The sequence below is a fragment of the Trachurus japonicus genome, chromosome 19 (genome assembly GCF_045865225.1).
Source record: "Trachurus japonicus isolate A0001 chromosome 19, Traja_1.0".
NCBI classification, from domain to species: domain Eukaryota; kingdom Metazoa; phylum Chordata; class Actinopteri; order Carangiformes; family Carangidae; genus Trachurus; species Trachurus japonicus.
Genome location: NC_140925.1, coordinates 10,656,962 through 10,674,752, shown reverse-complemented (window position 1 = coordinate 10,674,752; position 17,791 = coordinate 10,656,962).

Sequence of the window (17,791 nt, the reverse complement as noted above, 5' to 3'; positions counted from 1 at the left end):
GCCGCTGTCTCCTCCAAGTTTTTAAAGTTTCCAGATTCCTGTTGTAAACTTGGTTTATTAGGTAGGAGAGGCTGAGAGAACATCCACATTCAAACAAAACCTACATTTTTTAGTGGTGGTTCGGTTTCCAGGAAAGTGTTTGCTCTAAACACAATGGTCCATACAGTTTGTTTGAGTAAGTCTCTGTTGAGCAGAACAGTGTCGTGGTGGGTAAAATCAAAGAGTTAATTTTGGATATATTTCCGTGTATGTATTATTTTTTACAATGTAGTAATTGTAAAGTCTTACTACTAATCTCTCTCAATTTCCAACCTCCCACCCTTCAGCTCCTTTTTATCTCCTCCTCTGCTCCTCTTCGCTCTGCCAGTCTGCGATCGCCTCATGATCTCGCCTAACTCCTGTTCCTGCAAACACAGCCACTGTCCCTGTAGTGCTGCTCTGTGGCAGCTCATCCACACATTACAAATGTGTTTGACCCTCTGTGGAGCCTTAAACAACACCCTGTTTTGTAATCCTCTCTCTTTCTTCTCGGCACAAAAGCTTTAGCCTCGGTTTGGTCCTGGCTGGTCATTTATTTTATAAATATGGGCTATAAGGTTCTTCATTGTTTCTATTTATAGTTGGCTCCTCTTAAATCATCTGCTATGGTTTCATTTGAAAAGAATACTTAATTTAAAGGTAAAACACATGACATGTTACTGGATGAATCAACTTGTATTTCATTTTTGATATCCATCTGCAATCTTTAAAAAATACATTTTAGATTATGATTGTTAGGGTTAGAATTGAATTGAAGATTCAAGAAGATTGCAAAAAGTTGATGCACAATAAAACACAATGGTTTAGACCATGCAATGAAACTTTGCTTTTCTGGTTTACTAAATCAATAACTCAAGTTACAGATAGAAGACTGCATCTGTATATTGCACATTAAATCACACAGGAGGTTTGTATTGTACCAATCTCTTTAAATCTTCTACATTCACAAAGATTTCTGTGGTTTCTTTGGCTTGAATAAACAACAACCACTACTATTATTACAACAGGCTGTTCAAACACGACTACAGTTGATGCAGCTCTTTGTGGCAGCATCGCTGTGAGTGTATCAAGTTCCATTTGTTAGTCCCACGTTAAGTTCATGAAAACGTTCAGGACTCTCTTCTCTTCTCTACCTCGACTCGCTGTAATGAAAACTGTAATTCAATATAACAGCCAAGGTCGATTCTCCCCTCTCTGCACAGCACTGCACTGATCTGTCATATTCTCTCTGCACACATAGTAACATACACACACACATGCACGTAAACTCGTGCCTCCTAACCTCTCACATTCTCCACAGACAACATAACTGTATAATGACCATCCAGCATTGGTTGCAAGGTCTAACTGTCCTTTTGCTGCATTCGCTCTCTCACTCTACTTCCTTCGTCTTCCCTCTACGTCTTTCCTCTAGCCCTCTTCCTCTTGTTTGATTTCTTGCAGTATTTGTGCAAATGAAGCAAATGTCTAAATGTGACAGCAAACCATCCAAGGGTTACATCAAAGATGCAGCTTATGGTGGCACTGAAGAAAAAATACCAAAGTAATTAAAGTTAACTACTACCGTAAATCTACTAAAGCTACCTAAATCTTGTGAATTGACTAAACAATAATTTCTAACAACAATTTTAACAATATATTTCTTGTTTGTTATTTTTTTCTGTTAAATTGCACTGTTTATTTCTAATTAGGACAGAACTATTAGTTAAACCAGTTATGTATCCTACTTGGTTCAATTATGTTTTCATTTGTTAACACATGGATATAACTGAAGGAATTTAATTCAACAGAAACACCAACTAAGATTTAAAAATGGATAAATTTAACAACAGACTAACAAAAGAAATGTTAAAATAAACAGAACAGTAAATAAAAAGTCCAACATAAGATGGTCTCTACCTCTTTGTGCTTCTTGTGAAGTAAAATTGTGAATACCTGCACAGTGCACAAATTGTCAAGGCAGCCTAACAGACAGGTTCCATCATCAGCACCTCAAGCGTAAACTTGTGAAATCTATATCAATCGCACGTTTGTTCAATTCAAATTAAGGTCAACAATTAATCAAACTCCCTGTCAGACTCCTCGGAAGAAACAACTTGCTGCTGGCAGCTTCGTGTCTCACAATCATTAGCAGCCAACAAAACAAAACTTTCACTTTCACCTCGAAAAAGTGTGACTGTTCACAACCAGGGTGGAAAAATCAACATCCCATCAGCCAAAAGCTGGTAATCCTTGGCTGCAACTAGTTCTACATCTGTCACAGCGCGACAGCAGGTGCAATTTCCAGTCTGATAACCACTCTGGACAAATGACAATAAAGTTCAAGATAATATCCACCATATTTAATTTGAAATTTTACAATCAGGATTGTAAAATTTAGCCACATAGCCTACTTCATTTTAGAAGACTTTATATATTAGTAGCGTCTTAACTTAAATCTCTTTTCCCCCCCATTTCCAATTCTGTTTTTGCTATTCTCATACTAAAAAAATCCATTTTGCACGTGTGCATGTGATCAAAGTGTGCACTTCCTCTTTCTCCTTGTTAACCTCTTAGTTTTTGCTCTCCCTCCCAACAACGTGAGAGAACAAAGTGAGAGAGGAGGAGAAAGACAGAGAGATGGACGAGTCATATTCCCATTAATGCTCTGTTCATTTGAGCCCTGGAGGAAGAAAAAAAAGAGAGGGAGAGAGAGAGAGAGAGAGAGAGCTGTAATAGACTGCTGTTCATTTCTGGACAGATGAGAGGAGTCTGAGTACTATTAGTCTGAGTCTGCCCAGAGGAAAGGGACATTAGCAAGCAGGAGGAACATTACAATTCATGGACAGTACATGTATTCAAGCATTCGCTTTATTTTATGAATCTGTTAGCATTGGTGTGATCTGAATCTCCTGCAGGTGGAAAATTAATTGCCTTTTTTTCCCCCTCACATCTCTGATTTTACATTCAGAGACAAGACGCGACTGGAGGACGGATGAAAGGCTACTTGAAGGAGGACGATTCGAGAGATACTGTCAAACCCTCTGATTGCTCGTGCACGTGGCTCTTCAGGGCCTGTGTACACCTGAGAGTTGGCTGAGTGTGTGCAAAAGAATAGGGAAGGTGTTTTATGTCAATCAGTCAGCAGAGGAGACAGGGCCTTGAAAGAGAGGTTGTTGCGGTCAAAAAGCTTCAAACGGTTGATTATTTTTAGATGCAATTACACAGATGTGTTTATCTCCATTTATAGTAAGTGGTGCTGTTAATTCATCGACTGTTGTGGCCTTGTCAAAGCACAAATTTAAAAAAAAACAACACTCCGACTTAAAAAGAAACCTCACGGTGATCAACAGTAATAGTCCAAAGTGTGTTATTTATCTATAATCAAATAAAGTTACTGTAGATACAATATAAAAACATATGGTATAGTGATCTTGTGATAGACATACTGGTTATCAACCTTTATCTTTGTCACGCTGAATTACTTGTGAGATCTAGTTTTTAGTGTATGATGGTCTTGTATCTTACTTTCACAACGTAACAGTCGCTTCTTCTCAAATGTTTTATTGCAATTGGCTCACAAAAGTTTCTGAAGAGTGGTTTCAAACCTCAGAGTGAGCTGCTCCATTGCCGCCATCTTGGCAGTGCATTACTACGCCCCTAACTCCCAGCTAACCCTTCCAAGCATACACTCACCCAGCTGTCACTCAAAGTGGCCACACCCCCCACTTTATACTGAACTTTACGCCTTTTAAAATTTGAAGTTATATAAAAATTGTTGTTGTGCAGGTGGAAATTAGCTAATGAGACCACGCCTAACCTAACTAAATATTTACATATCTGCTATAAAGTTGGACATTTTAACATGGGAGTCCATTGGGGATCGACTCACTCTTGACTCAGCCCCTAGTGGTCATTTGGGGAACTTTTATTTTTGCCCCTTCCATGTTGACCTAATTTTTCAGCTGATGCTTAAATAAACAAATGTATGATGAATTTGAATCATATGGCACCACTAGCACCTGATGATTAAAGTATAGATAATTAGAGCATAATTTAAAACATGAGCAAATGTTGACCTCCAAAATGTCCCCACTGTGCCACTGTTGATAACAAGCCAAGGTCCACTGTTGGATACGTATGCAAGCGCACATGCACACACACACACACACACAATATGCTACATATTAAACCATATTTGATTTAGCTACATTTAAAGCATTGGCATTCCTTCCCCGGAGGATTAACCTTAACCCCAATTACTAACCTTAACCTTCACCATTATGCAACAACCCACTGTACGTTATATGCTGAATGCAACTGCAGTAGATATCGAATGGGGACACTGACTTTGTCCCCAATTAGACATGTCCCCAGTCAGCTGGTCAAAATTACCCCAGAACCTGAGGAAACCACAGAGAACAACAGAAATGTTCAGGTATATCAACGGGAACCTCCCACGGGCAGATTTAGTTTGACTTTCATTTTCTAGCTATTGCATAGACCCCTTTTTTTTTGTACGTGAGGTTGCAGGGCACAAGAGATGGGGAAGGATGTAGAGCGTGAAGTCATTTAAGTAGGTTTGGGAGTCACACTGACAATCGACAAACCTCACAGAGATATTACCTCTCCACTCCCATTTACGCTCTCAAAGAAACACTCTGTCTCTGCTTTACCTGCAGATGCTTCAGTAGCAAATCCAGTTTCCTTTGTGATGATTTAAAACAATTGAGCACGTTTTATGATCCACTGTTTCAGCAGAAATTAACTACAGCTGGCCACAGTCATTAGGAGGAGAGGTTTTCAGTGACCTTTACAACTTTTTTGTCCCGGTGAGGGATGATCATCCAGTAGATTTATCTTTTCTCTGTTTTGGCCTTTTTACCTTTTTATTCATCATGCTCACAACAGATGCTCTAAAGGACCTGTTTACTTCCAAGTCTAGAGGAAACGTTGTGAATTCATCATCTAACTTCCTTTACTCACCAAGAGCTGCCTCCTGCAGTGGAAAACAGCTCTCTTGTTTAGTCTCTATTTCTAATTGCTTCCTTTCTTCTGCTAAAGTAAGCATGCTAACAAGCTAGTTCTGGTTCAGCTGGGCCACCTCACCATTTTCCGATACCGAGTCACTGCAGCACACAGGCTGCAAGCTTAAACCACATATGCTAACAGTTTCCACTCAGATGGAGCCATAAAGTTATTACTATTTTTAATGCATAATACAATGACAACTTTGAAGGTTTCTGGACAAAATTTGTTACTGTTTTTGTATAATAAAGTTACATTTGCATAAAGCAGATGAACTATAGACATACTTAAAGGGACAACGAGGAGTTTCTATTTGGTTATAAAAAAGTCTCACGTTAATGTGGATGAATCTCCGCTACCCACACTTGTTAATGGGCCCATTTTCGATAAATATATCGTTCTGTCTCTATCGTTATTTTGTTATTATTAGTGGTGGCGGAAATGCTGGTTGAGCCGACCAGCGTTTCCTTTGTGGCGAGTCATCAGAATAACGCAGCCAAATCGTCGTTTATGGTCGGAACTACGACGGTATGTGAACCTCTTTGAACCTCTGACTTTAATTATTGATGAATGAAAACATGAGTCCGTCTTGTGCCGGTCAAAGAATTTTACAGTGCGCGTGGAGGCTCATAAATGTAGTGTGAAAATGCTTCGCTTTTCCAAAACTCCTCGTTGTCCCTTTAAGCTCTCAGACTTCAAGAAATAAACCAAAGAAAAACAAATATAAGTTGTAAACTGGCTTTTTTATATATATATATAATCAGCAACTACAGATGTTTGATACTGCTCAATAGAGGCTTCAACCTTAAATAAACCATCTTCTTTACTCTGTTATCAGGTTATTGCAAAGAATTAAAAGAAAGTGAAATAGGGAGACAAACACAGACATACCAGCAGTTGATAATGTAATTATGGCGGATTTAAGAGTATTAAATGCTGCTCTGCAATTACTCCCTCACTGTGTGTGAGTGTTAGATGAATACATCAGGCTTTATTTAAACGCAGGGAGCCAAATGGTTCCCTCATCAGAAAGGAAATCAGCATGAATAAATAAGTAAACAGGAGCAGCCGGGCCCCGCTCAGTGGATATCAATCGATAGCAGCGGTTTCCATCTTTGTCTCTGTGTTGTTTAACAAGAGCAGAACAGCAGCAGACAATTAGAGGTTTCAGATGAATCCTGCTACAATGAGCTTTGTTCATCTGCCTGGTCGTATTGTTCGCTCACAATCGCTCCCCAGCTTCATTCATCCACTGTCTGTCTCCTCTTCTTCCCTTTCTCTCTCTCCCTTTTCTTATTTTCTCACTTTGTCTCATTTGACCCATCAGACGGCCTCCTCTTTATTCTCACTCCCTGCCTCGTTGTTGTCCTCTCCATCCCTCTTATCACTGTGCTGTTGTATCAGGTGAGCGGTCAATGGACGGCAGGACAGGTAGAAACGAACAGAGTCCAGGCTCCTCGGAGACTCCACCCGGGGCTGAGCTGGCGTTTTGCACACGGATCAGTAAACAGATTCAAAAGCACAAAGAAAGTAATGAAGCGTAGCTGATTGGACAGTGCAGAAAGAGTCCCTGCACACACACAGACACACACACACACAGCAGTGATACAGGTACACACATTAGAGATATAAAAAGGCTGGCAAGTGTGCAGCTCTCCATTTGGTCGTGTGCATGTTCACCTGTCTGCGCTTCAGGGAAAACTGACCGAGTGTGTTCATCTCATCTGTCTCAACCTTTTCCCTTCCCCTCTTCCTTCTCGTTCCAGTTTTGGTTTTCTTCTCCTTTCATCTCCTCCTCCTCCTCCTCCTCCTCCTCCTCCTCTTCCTCTCCTTTTCTTTTACATCTGGTTTGATCTCAGCCTGATAGTCATCTCTCTCTCTGTCTCTCTCTGTCTCTCTCTGTCTCTCTCTCCCTGAGCGCTGACAGGTACAATGGGCTTCAGATCGTCTGCTCGGCGCCTGATGACTCAGGGTGAGTGATCAGAAAGTGCAATGTTCTCTCCTCCGCAAAAATGAACGGGCTCAGCTGCTCGGAGAGAGTGCAGCAGGTGGACATGGGTGTGTGAGAGGAAAGTGAATAAGAGTGCACGGTTTCATGCATGTTGTGTGTGTGTACGTATGTGTGTGTGTGTTGGGGAGAGAGAGGGATTAAAGTCTAACCAGTAGAGACAAAGAGACAAAATTACTTTGCTCGATGTCTCTTTCAGTGAATCAGAGATAATTGACGTTCACTTAAACTTGTGTCTACTGGTTTTTGATCATCTCAGCTGATTTAAATACATTGATTTTATAATCATTTCATGCAATTAGACATATTTGGAGATTATAAACCAACAGTAGTAGCACTGCATGAAAAATAGCTCCCCCCTTTGTTTCTATGGGCCTCCTGTGGCACTGACACACACAGAGGCTGCAGGGAAACAGAGTCAGGGTCAATTCACACAAGATTTAAAAATAAATAAATAAATAAAAACAGAGTCAATATTTACTGTTCAGTCGATTAAATGTCTGTTTCTAGTATTTACCCTGCAAATCAATGCACATAAAGATAAAATAATTGTAATAATTTTGTGTTCAGCGCCCGATTAGCCTTCGATCTATCTCTCAGTTTGGCAAAATGTTCCTTTCATTGCGCAGTTTTCAGTCTGAAGAGGCAGTAAAGTGCTTTATACTTTGTCCAAACTGACCCTCTCCACTTATCAGACATCAGATAACGATGGTGTGTGCGTTCGACCATTTCTGTCGCCTCACTTTCTGACACTAACATTCACTCCAGGTCGTAAGCAGAAAAACTGTGCAGATCTGAGAAAGCAGCCAAAACATGTGAATGAGTGTAGCACTATGAAAATGTTCCAGGAGACACAAAATGTGCCAAATTGCAACATATATAATATAATATAATATAATATAATATGTCAAGATCTTTCTATTAAAGTGACTTCAACTGGTCAAATGAACCAAACCCACTGCACCATCGTGCCACCCACACTGTATGTGCTTCTTTTAAATGTCAGTATACTTTTGTTCTCTTTACTTTAGATTCAGATGAAATGAAAATGTCATCTCAGTGCATCATAAAATCAGTTATACTGTCTCTGAGCACTGATCACAAACTGAGTCACAGATCATATTTGCAAATCCTAAGGTGTCTCGCGAGGGTTTGTTTTGATCAGTGAAACGTGACAAATTGATTTAGAGGAAATGATCGCACAGGTTGTAGCCTACTTGGTTGAAACAGGTTCAGTTTCTTCTTCTGTTTTATTTATGAGCTCCAGAATCTGGACTCACATTGTTTCCTTCCCAAGAAGGAAGTGTTTTCAGATTTAACAGGATTAGTCTCAATCAAACTGACCTGGTTTAGCAGGAGGAGGAGGGAGAGAGATAGAGAGGTGCAGGGAGCCTGTATCACTCACTCTGGATAAATTGGTCTTGTCTCTAAAAGCGAGGATACACATGCACGCACACACACACACACACACGCTCACTCGGGTATTATCAGTGTTGTCAGAGGTGGTTTGTGCTGACTCAGATAAGGTACTCCCATCTTATTATCTCCCTGAAGTGCCTCATTCACCTGCTCTGCTCTGATTTCTCTCTCTCTCTCTCATACACACACACACACACACACACACACACACTCTTGTCTAAGACGTGACCTTCCTCGAGCTTTACTTATCACCTCTTGTGCGTTGATAGCTCTCACCCTGATGTCATGTAACATCACATATCAGTTAGTACAGATTGACTTTGTAATGATCAATAGGCACCGATCAACCAAACACTGAAACTACAATGAAGTTACAAATCAATCACTAGTGATTCAGAACTGACAGGCCACAGATACAGATACAGACTGGCTACACACTACAGAGAGAGAGAGCAACCACAGACATGAGGAGTTCCTATACTTGATCGATCATAACATGTTTGATAAGTGTGATTCCACATTGGGAGCAGTAAAACAATTTGCGATAAACCCATAAAAAAATATGGACGTAGCATCCGTGACATCACCCTTTGGTTTTGGGGAGTCGTTTTTGTGACTCAAATATTGCGGCCTGAACAGCGCCATGTTGGATTGGCCGGCCGAGAACCCGCCCACTAGCCTCGAAGCAGCGGTCTCCGGACCTGTCACTCAACATTTCCGTGCCCTAATTGGCGAGAATTTTAAACCTAATAACAGTAAAACGGTAGAGTTAAAAAAAAATCACCCCCCTCAGAGTGTGTGCGGGGGTAGAAACTATCGGTTGAGACCAAAAAACGTGCTGACACCAAGCTTTGATCATGTTTATTGAGGATGTAAAGTCGGCAATTTTAACATGGGGGTCTATGGAGAATGCTGCTTTCTGACACCAGCCCCCAGTGGCAGCCGAGAGAATTGCAGTTTTTTTAACTTGGAAGTGAGCTTCACTTCTCAGACCGACAGCTGCCCCCTTGGATAAACCTTGAGTCAGGCCACGCCCACTAATCACACTATGATCATTTTCCTGTTTGAGAAGATGAAAATCAGCGACGAAGCATCTAAAACTGCCTGTAAAGTTGAATAAACATCATGTGGTAGTGCTTGCTAGCATCTTCGCTAACATCATACGCACAGTTATCGCACCACAAAGTTGTTAATCACTGCAAGCATTTGCACACAACTTCCATATGGAAACTTTTTTATAGATAAAATGTTTCTGGCCTGCACATGAGGGAATTTCTCCTCAGTCCTCATGTTGTCTGAATTTACCTCACTTTGCACTGCAGACAGGTAAACATCCACACTCGAATTATCAGAGGAAGTTCAGGTCAAACTTGATTTACGAAAAAAATATTTTTAAAAGTGTCCGTCTGAAGAAATATGTCATTTGTGTATCAGTGTAAAAAAAAAAAACCCAGAGGAGAGAAGCTGCTTTTCAAACATCCAGGTTGACGTGGAGCTCCTGTGTGTCCTGGCAGTGCTCTTAGAGAAGCTGCTTTCAATTCACCCGCAAAACAATCACATGAATTTCCCCTGCCACTTATTGGCTGATGCCTGACACATACACACACACAACAAAAAAAAAATCATCTCTATTACAGACACAGATGAGCAGGAGATAGAGCGATGGAGTGTGTGTCGGTGCTCATGGACGATGTTTGTGGTGGTGGTGCTGAAGGTTGCCGTGTCCCATGTGCCCACTGGGTCGGAGTCATTGTTCCAAATTTCTAATAGTTGCAGCTTCCTCACTGATTTCCTCCGGGGGGCCAAGTGAAATGGATTTTGCTCAGCTCAGGATACATCATATGTCTTTTATTCCTCCTCCTCCTTTTTCTTTTCTTTGTCTTCTTTTCTCTTTCTGGTCTGTCGGTGCTCTTTCTTCTCTTCGAGCCGCTTGCACCATATAATTATGACTCTGGTCTGCAAACACTTCATCATGCACTTGTCCTCACTTCTAACAAGGTGTTAACTGAACCATTTTTATAGTTTCTATCACACTGATTTCTTTAAGCTGAGAACAGTGAAAAGAGGCTGCTTTCCCTCCACAGCAACCCATGTGTCTGATTCAGAAAGCTGCAGTTTAATGAGATGGTGGGTGAGACTCACAAGGTGTCACTGACATTTGCTACATTTTCCATTGCAATTTTGTGCAAAACAGTTTTTTTCAGAGAAATTAACAAAATATAAAAGTGAATGGTCTATTGCATTGAATAAAGTTGGGTTTCTCCTCTGTCAATATTATTCCAGTTAAATGTGATCGCAGATTTGCAGCAGCTCGACTTTAACTAAAGAAAATAGACATTTCTAATTGAGAAACATATATATCAAGTTGTTCATTTTCTTATTTCACAGTTTCCAATGATTTGCAGCAATTTCACCAATTCAGTGCGCAAACGGACGTCTTACACTTGCTACATCCCAGTCCAAGGTTGGACGTAGGAAGGAGGAGGACACACATGCTATAACTAAAGTTAATTTTTAAGGAGAAACAAAACCAAACAATGTGGAAGGAGGTGTCAGAAGGAGACCAGCTGACAACAATCCGCTTTTTACTGCAGCCAGACAAGGTGAAGTGAAACTCACTGACGACCAGACTCAACAGAAAATAAATGAATCAGATCAACAACAAAAAAAACCTTTAAAATTCAGTATAAATTACAATAGAAAATGTGATATTTACACAGAAACAGCAGCAACTTTGCATCTTTGGCTAACACTTATTTTTGTTGGTAACACTATTCAAGTCCAGTACCTTTTTCGCTGTTTTGCTAATCTTGCATGGTTGGTTTCCATCCAACCGAGGGGTGGAGAGCCTCCACTCTCCCCGTAACAAGTCATTTAACCATCACAATTACTCTGAAGCTGTTTAATTAAGGTAAAAAATCTTGCATAGTTCCTCTTTAACGCCCTCGTCACTACAGGTTAACTTAAAAGCAGGTTTATAAATCATTCTGCTCCTGGGTGTAAATGATATTAACTGTGCTCTGCGTTGTGTGTCTATTTGTGTCATCTGAATTGATTGTTGTTGTACTCTTGATTTGCTTTTCAACTTTTAAAGGAGAGACTTAGAGAGGTTTCTCAAGGTTAAATAAGGTTGAATGAAAGACTTGGAGATTTCTTAAGCGAGGTCATGCAAGACGACTCATCTGGTGCTACACAACGCATATATTTTAACGGATATTAGATTCTCTTAGTGGATGTTTTTACACTTTTTCCTCCTGCAAAGTCTGTATGCAAATACTTCACAACGCCTCACATCAAAAAACACCTCAACTATCCCTTCAAGGTCTTAAAAATAAAACAGAGAGTGAACAAAGATTAAGCGAGACAGCAGGAAGAGAGATTAAGTAAAAGTGCGACACTGCACAAAGACGGGTTTTTCAAGCGAGTATAGAAGAGACCGTCTACAAAAACTCTGTCCCATCTACAACCCCGAGAAAAAAAAACGGGTCATCAACTCTGAAAAACCACGAGTCTCCATGAATAACATCCTAACTAATATCGCTCTCCCGTCTCTTCTCATTTGGCGGTACTCCTCCAGGATAGCACGGGGCTGAACCTCATTTCAGCGGAGCGGGAAAGGACTCGGAGAGGGGTAAAGATCTGGCTGATAATAAGCCCCGCTCTTGGCTACTGGGTCAGAAGGGTGGGACTGGTTAATTAGAGGGCTATGGTTTTGGCTTCTGTAGCCTGCAGCGTGTGAGGGAGAGTGTGTGTATGTTTCTTGTTGGCAGACTGGAAGACGTCTGTTCACACTCTGTGATGATATGGCATGAGAGTGAGTGAGTGAGTGAGTGAGTGTGTGAGAGAGTGAGTGTGCACGGCCCGGTTCCTCGGCGGTGCCGTCGGCGGCTCATCGCAGGGTTTTGTTAATTTGCTGAAGTAATCGTTGCCAGAAACGCCCCGGGAGCTGTCACCTTGGAAGGACACAAGGAGAGACGGTGGTGTGCGCTTTTATAGTGTTGTTCGCAGGACGTCAGCGGCGTGACACCGGCTAATCACAGCTGCGGCTTTCATCTGATGCCCTACAGTTTCTGTTCACGCAGAAATCAAGATCTTCCAAAGAGCTGATTTATTTTTTCCAGACGAGGAGGAGCTGAGCGAGGAGGACTTGTTGTTCCTCTTGTTGTGTTTCTGGCTGCGCCCAGCTGCAACGCTCACACCGATGATATATAGGCTGTGAACACACAGGCCAGACCCCTGGATGTGCCACACCGAAATTGCTCCCCGAAAAACTCATTGAGAAACTGGTGCGCCTCAGGATTGGAGCCTCCGGTCTAATAGAGATCGGTGACAGTTTGGAAGGGATGAAAAATCAGGCTGATCAATAAGGAGCCGAGGAAAACGCCACACGAGGTGCAGGATGTAGAACAACATCATCATTCACCAACCCTGTCCCCGAGAAATTACATTTGTATACTGCTAATTTGTCTCAACAAAGAAGTATAATCACTGCCTGGGGTTAAAGAAACAAACAGGAAGTGTTGGCAGGACGTTGGGGTGGACGAACGGGCGAGATGTTGGTCATGAGTGTCCACAAAATGACTTCACTACAGGAACTCTTTACTCTTTGGTTAATTATCTTATACACTTATAGATTGAGAAGTAATACCACTTGTCCTCTAGGGTTAAGGTTATCTTAGGGTTAGGGTTAGATAAGGGCTCAGGGTTAGAGGTTTGCATTTGAAGTCTTGGGGAGTGGGGACTGACTCACTTTTGGAGCCAGACTAAAGGAATCATTTGTATAAGTGCACTTTTTGGGTTCTGGGTTTGTTTTGACTTTGGATGTTGGTACTTGATTGGCACATATTGCAAAGCTTCACTAAGCTGAGGTAAGCTTCATCATCGTCAGGTATCAAATTATCTTGAGGTTCATTCTCCAAGTCTTGAGATTTTGAAGACTTTTGGTCACAGAAATGGTTCAAAATGTTTTTTGGAAAGACCCAAAAATGAGGCGAGGGAGAGCAACTTGCTAAATTTAGGTTAGCTAAGCTGGAGTGTACGACCTCTGAACAGTCACACAGTAGTAGGCTATTCCTTTGTTCCTGGGTTTCATACTAAGTTAACAATTACATTTACATTACAATCAAACCCACCCTCGTGTCTATGTGGCCTCGCGGTGAATCTGAATCCACAATTAAAGCTTATCTGAACCCTAACATTAACTTTTAGCTTGTTATTTTGGTTTCTAGTGAGATGTATCTGTCTCTTAAGGCTACCTGCTAAATGACCATCTGTTGCAAATTGTGGATCATTCAGCAGCTAAAGGGACAGAAACAGAGATAAAAGAGGGTTCATTTTGAATGCACATTCACCGGGTGACCAGAAACAAGACTCAGACTAAATGCTATAATGTTGATATGTTCCACTTTCTAACAGCAATTTGTAACGATTTTGAGAAAGAGACACAAAAATAGTAGATTAAAAAATCAGAGACACAACATCATTAAATTCTGTAAAGATCTAAATGTTAAAAAACAATATTTACTGAAACAAATTAGCTATAAATAAGTAGGAGGCAGAGTCGCATCTTCATTGATTGACTTAGTTTGCAGGAAAATGCTAAAAAGATTTGAAAGTGACATAAAACACAGTAAAATGATTCCTGCAATTTGTCCTAAAAAAAAAAATCATTGATTTGTTAATTAAGATACGATCTGTCTCATTAAGTCACTCAGCTTCTGTTTAAATTTCCCCGACAACCAGAACCAACAACTTAACACCCAGAAGTGATGATTTACAGCCACTCGATCATTATCCATTACTGTCTCGGCTGTTTCTGAGGGGAGTTAAATGGGAAATTTAAAGGAGAAAGGGAAAAAAAATCTCCATCTCTATTGTTCTGCTTATTTCATTTCCTTCTTCCTGAAAACAGATTTGAATCGGAGGCTCGGCCGGGATCGTCGCTTCCTGAATGGTCCGAGCTCGTTCCGCCCTCCCAGAGATTGGGAGTGATTGTGGGAAGTGAGCCTGAAGATTGCTGAAGTAATTAACGTTCCTGCTGGCTGGCAGATCCAATCGTCTCGTCTCAGATACGACAAACACACACACATACGCACGCACACACACACACATATATACAGATTCTGAAACTCAAAGTTGAGCTGCAGCACAATGAAATGTGTCCTCATGTGCACAGACAGCTGTCACACTCTGCTGCTTTGATGATTTAGTTAATGTGATAGTCAGAGTCAAAACAACCAGAGCAACTGTCAACTACGTCACGTTCCTGCATGTGTGTGTGTCAGTGAAATAATAATGATGTTGTTTCTTGGTGCTTGTGTGTCTCCCCCTTTAATAAGGCTATCATTGCAACATTACACCCCCAACACACACACACACACGCATACACACACACACTCCCCAATCTTCTCCTCATTCCCCATCCTGCAATTCAGATTATAATCCTTCCTCTGTCAGACACAGAAATAAATCGGCCCGTCCCTCTCTCCGCTCTCCTGCTCACTTCCCACCTGTTCTCATATCAGCTGTCCTAATGTGCCCCCCTCCTCCCTTCCTCCTCCATTTCACTTCCCTATCTCCCCTTTCCCTCCTCCTCCCTTCCCTTATTCTCTCCATCTCCTCTCTTGTAGCTCGTTCTATCTCTCCTTCGACCTTTGTCCTAAATATTTCTCTGCTTTTTTTTATTTATTTCATCCCACATGTTTTGTCTTCTTATCTCTTTTTTTCCCCCTCCCCGTCACCTATAAGGGGGGAGGCCATGCAACCTTTTGTCTCAAGGTGACTCAGAGCATCTGGAGCTGTTGCCGTGATACGTGAAGCAATTTATTCACAGGCGGGAGGTGTGAGAAGACCCGACTCGGGCCCTCTGGTGACTCCAGACGTTGTGGCCAACGACCCTGTCAAGGTTGCTGTGTGCTGCTTGTTGCTTGTATATACATACATACAAACAAACAAACAGCGTCTGTGGGTTCCCTTTTACCAATCAGTTGGGGACACCGGTTTGAGTTTGCAGCTTTTGCACATCAATCTTATTCAGCGAGGGTTCAAAAACAAGCAGATGGATAAAAGAGCCGAACGTTCCCCAGTGGAAAATTATGAAATGACGTGCGTCTGCGTGTGTGCATGGGTGAATAAATGAATAATGTTCGAGCTTCAGGGGTGGTCCTTATAGACTCCTGCGTCCTCCTGACATGAATATTAAATCCCCAATGCTGGTGAAGGCGCCTAATTGTTCGTCATCTCCGCATTTGCTCCCCTCCTCCCTCAGATTTGTCTGAGCAAGATGCCGTATTTCAAACCAGTGCGAGTCTTTCAGAGAGAGAGAGAGAGAGATTATTGGAGTATGTGCATGTTTATATGAGTCCATTAGTGTGAGTTCTGCTGCTAATGTGTCACTCTGTCTGTCTGTCTGTCTGTGTGTATGTGTGTGTGTGATGTCTGCGGCCTGTCCCAGGTGCTCCATTGATGTTTTTGTATGCACGACTCACATCTTTCATCATTTGGCAAGACAGGCCCTTCATCAATCCTGATGCAACCACTACACACACAAACACACACACAGACACACACACACACATTTTGTGATCTGTCCGAGCATTCAGGCATTTCGTGATTGGACCGACTACAGTGAATTCTCATCATTGTGTTTGTTATTACAGCAAAAAATGTGAACTGTTATAGGCTATGAAATCCAAATTACATGCTGCTAACATGCTGATGGTAGCAGTGGCACAGGTTTTTTTTTTAAATACACATTGTGAAAAGTTAGTGTTAATAGTTTAACAATGAAGGCTCAGTTTTGAATATATCTTCTCAAAGTGGGGAAATTAAAATTTTGACTTACATGGAAAGGCCTCATGAATAAAAAAACAGGAAGTGAAGTGATTGGATGTGAAGCAGCTGAATGGAGCCTCAGCTGTCCTCGAGGTGTGGACGTTGTTTACAGTCCGATGACTTCCTCACCTTCCCTTCTGGATGATTAGTGTGTAATGGAGGGGTTGAATTGCACAGTCCATGAATGAACCTCCTCCTCCATGTGTTGTCTAGATAGAAACCTCCATCAGTGTAAAAAAAACAACAACAAAAAAACGAATGAGCTACGTTTAACCGTGGATGCAGAAGTTCTTGTTCCTTGTCTTGTGGGATCTCCTACTGTGGCACAAAAAAGAAAATTGAAGTCTGGAAAGTGTAAAAAAAAAAAAAATCAATCAAAAAACAAAAAACAACATGCTTCAGTGCTCAAATTAGTTAGTTAATTAAAATGATCAAAACTGTCTTCAAATTCAACAGGTGATCAAACTGTTTCTTAAAAAAAACAAAAAAAAACACTTAGCCTGGCCTATTTATATATTTGCCTTCAGATCAATTCTTTAACAGACTGCACATTAAGTATAAAATGACATCTGACCTTTATTTTAAAATAATTTGTCCTTAAAACCCTAAAAGTTAAGTTTAAAGCGTATACAGTCTATGGTTTAAAGGAGCTCTTTGTAAGTTTTACTCTTTATCTAGCACATAGCATTAGCAGCCAGGGTATGGCTAGCTGGTTAGCATGCTAACTTCAGCTGAAGTAAAGAAGTGATAGAAACAGGGTTAACTAACAAATAGAAATATCATTCCTCTTTTTATTTGAAGCAAAACTTGCTATATTCTTTTCCAGACTGCTCAGTAAACAGCTGTTGGTGTCGCCAACAAATGCGTCGTAGCGATAGCAGCGCTTTCAAACAGCTCCTTTAATGTCATTTTCGTTTACTTTCCTCACCTTGAGTTTGTCATATTTAGTTGCACCTCTATAAATAGCACTCTGAAGTTTGTTCTCTGTTCAGTCGATTTCTTTAGTGGCTCTAAAACCTGAAAATGTCAATAACGATGACCCATTTTAAACTTGATATTAAAAAAAAAAGAAGAAGAAAAAAAAAGCTTTGTAATGATGGAGCGAGCTTGAAACTTTCTTGTCTTCCATCCATACAATCAGATCCTGGCACAGAAATAGATCAAATCCAGCTGTACCTCTGTAAATCCAGGCTTTATGTTGGCCCAACAAGCACGTCTTAATTACATAATCATCATGTCGAGCTGAGCCCCCTTGCTGCGCCTCGGGGATGAAAAGAAGTCCAATTACCTTGAACTCTAAAAATATGGGATCAGTAGCTGAGCAGAGGGATTAAATCAATATTATGGTCCAATTTAAGGCAATGCCCCAGTAACAAAGCAGAGAGTAATGGAAAAATCAAAGCACTCGATGTTTGGACTCTGCAACATTACTCATCTGGCCCAGCTGAATGGAGTCTTATCTCGTCATGACAACAGCATAGAGAC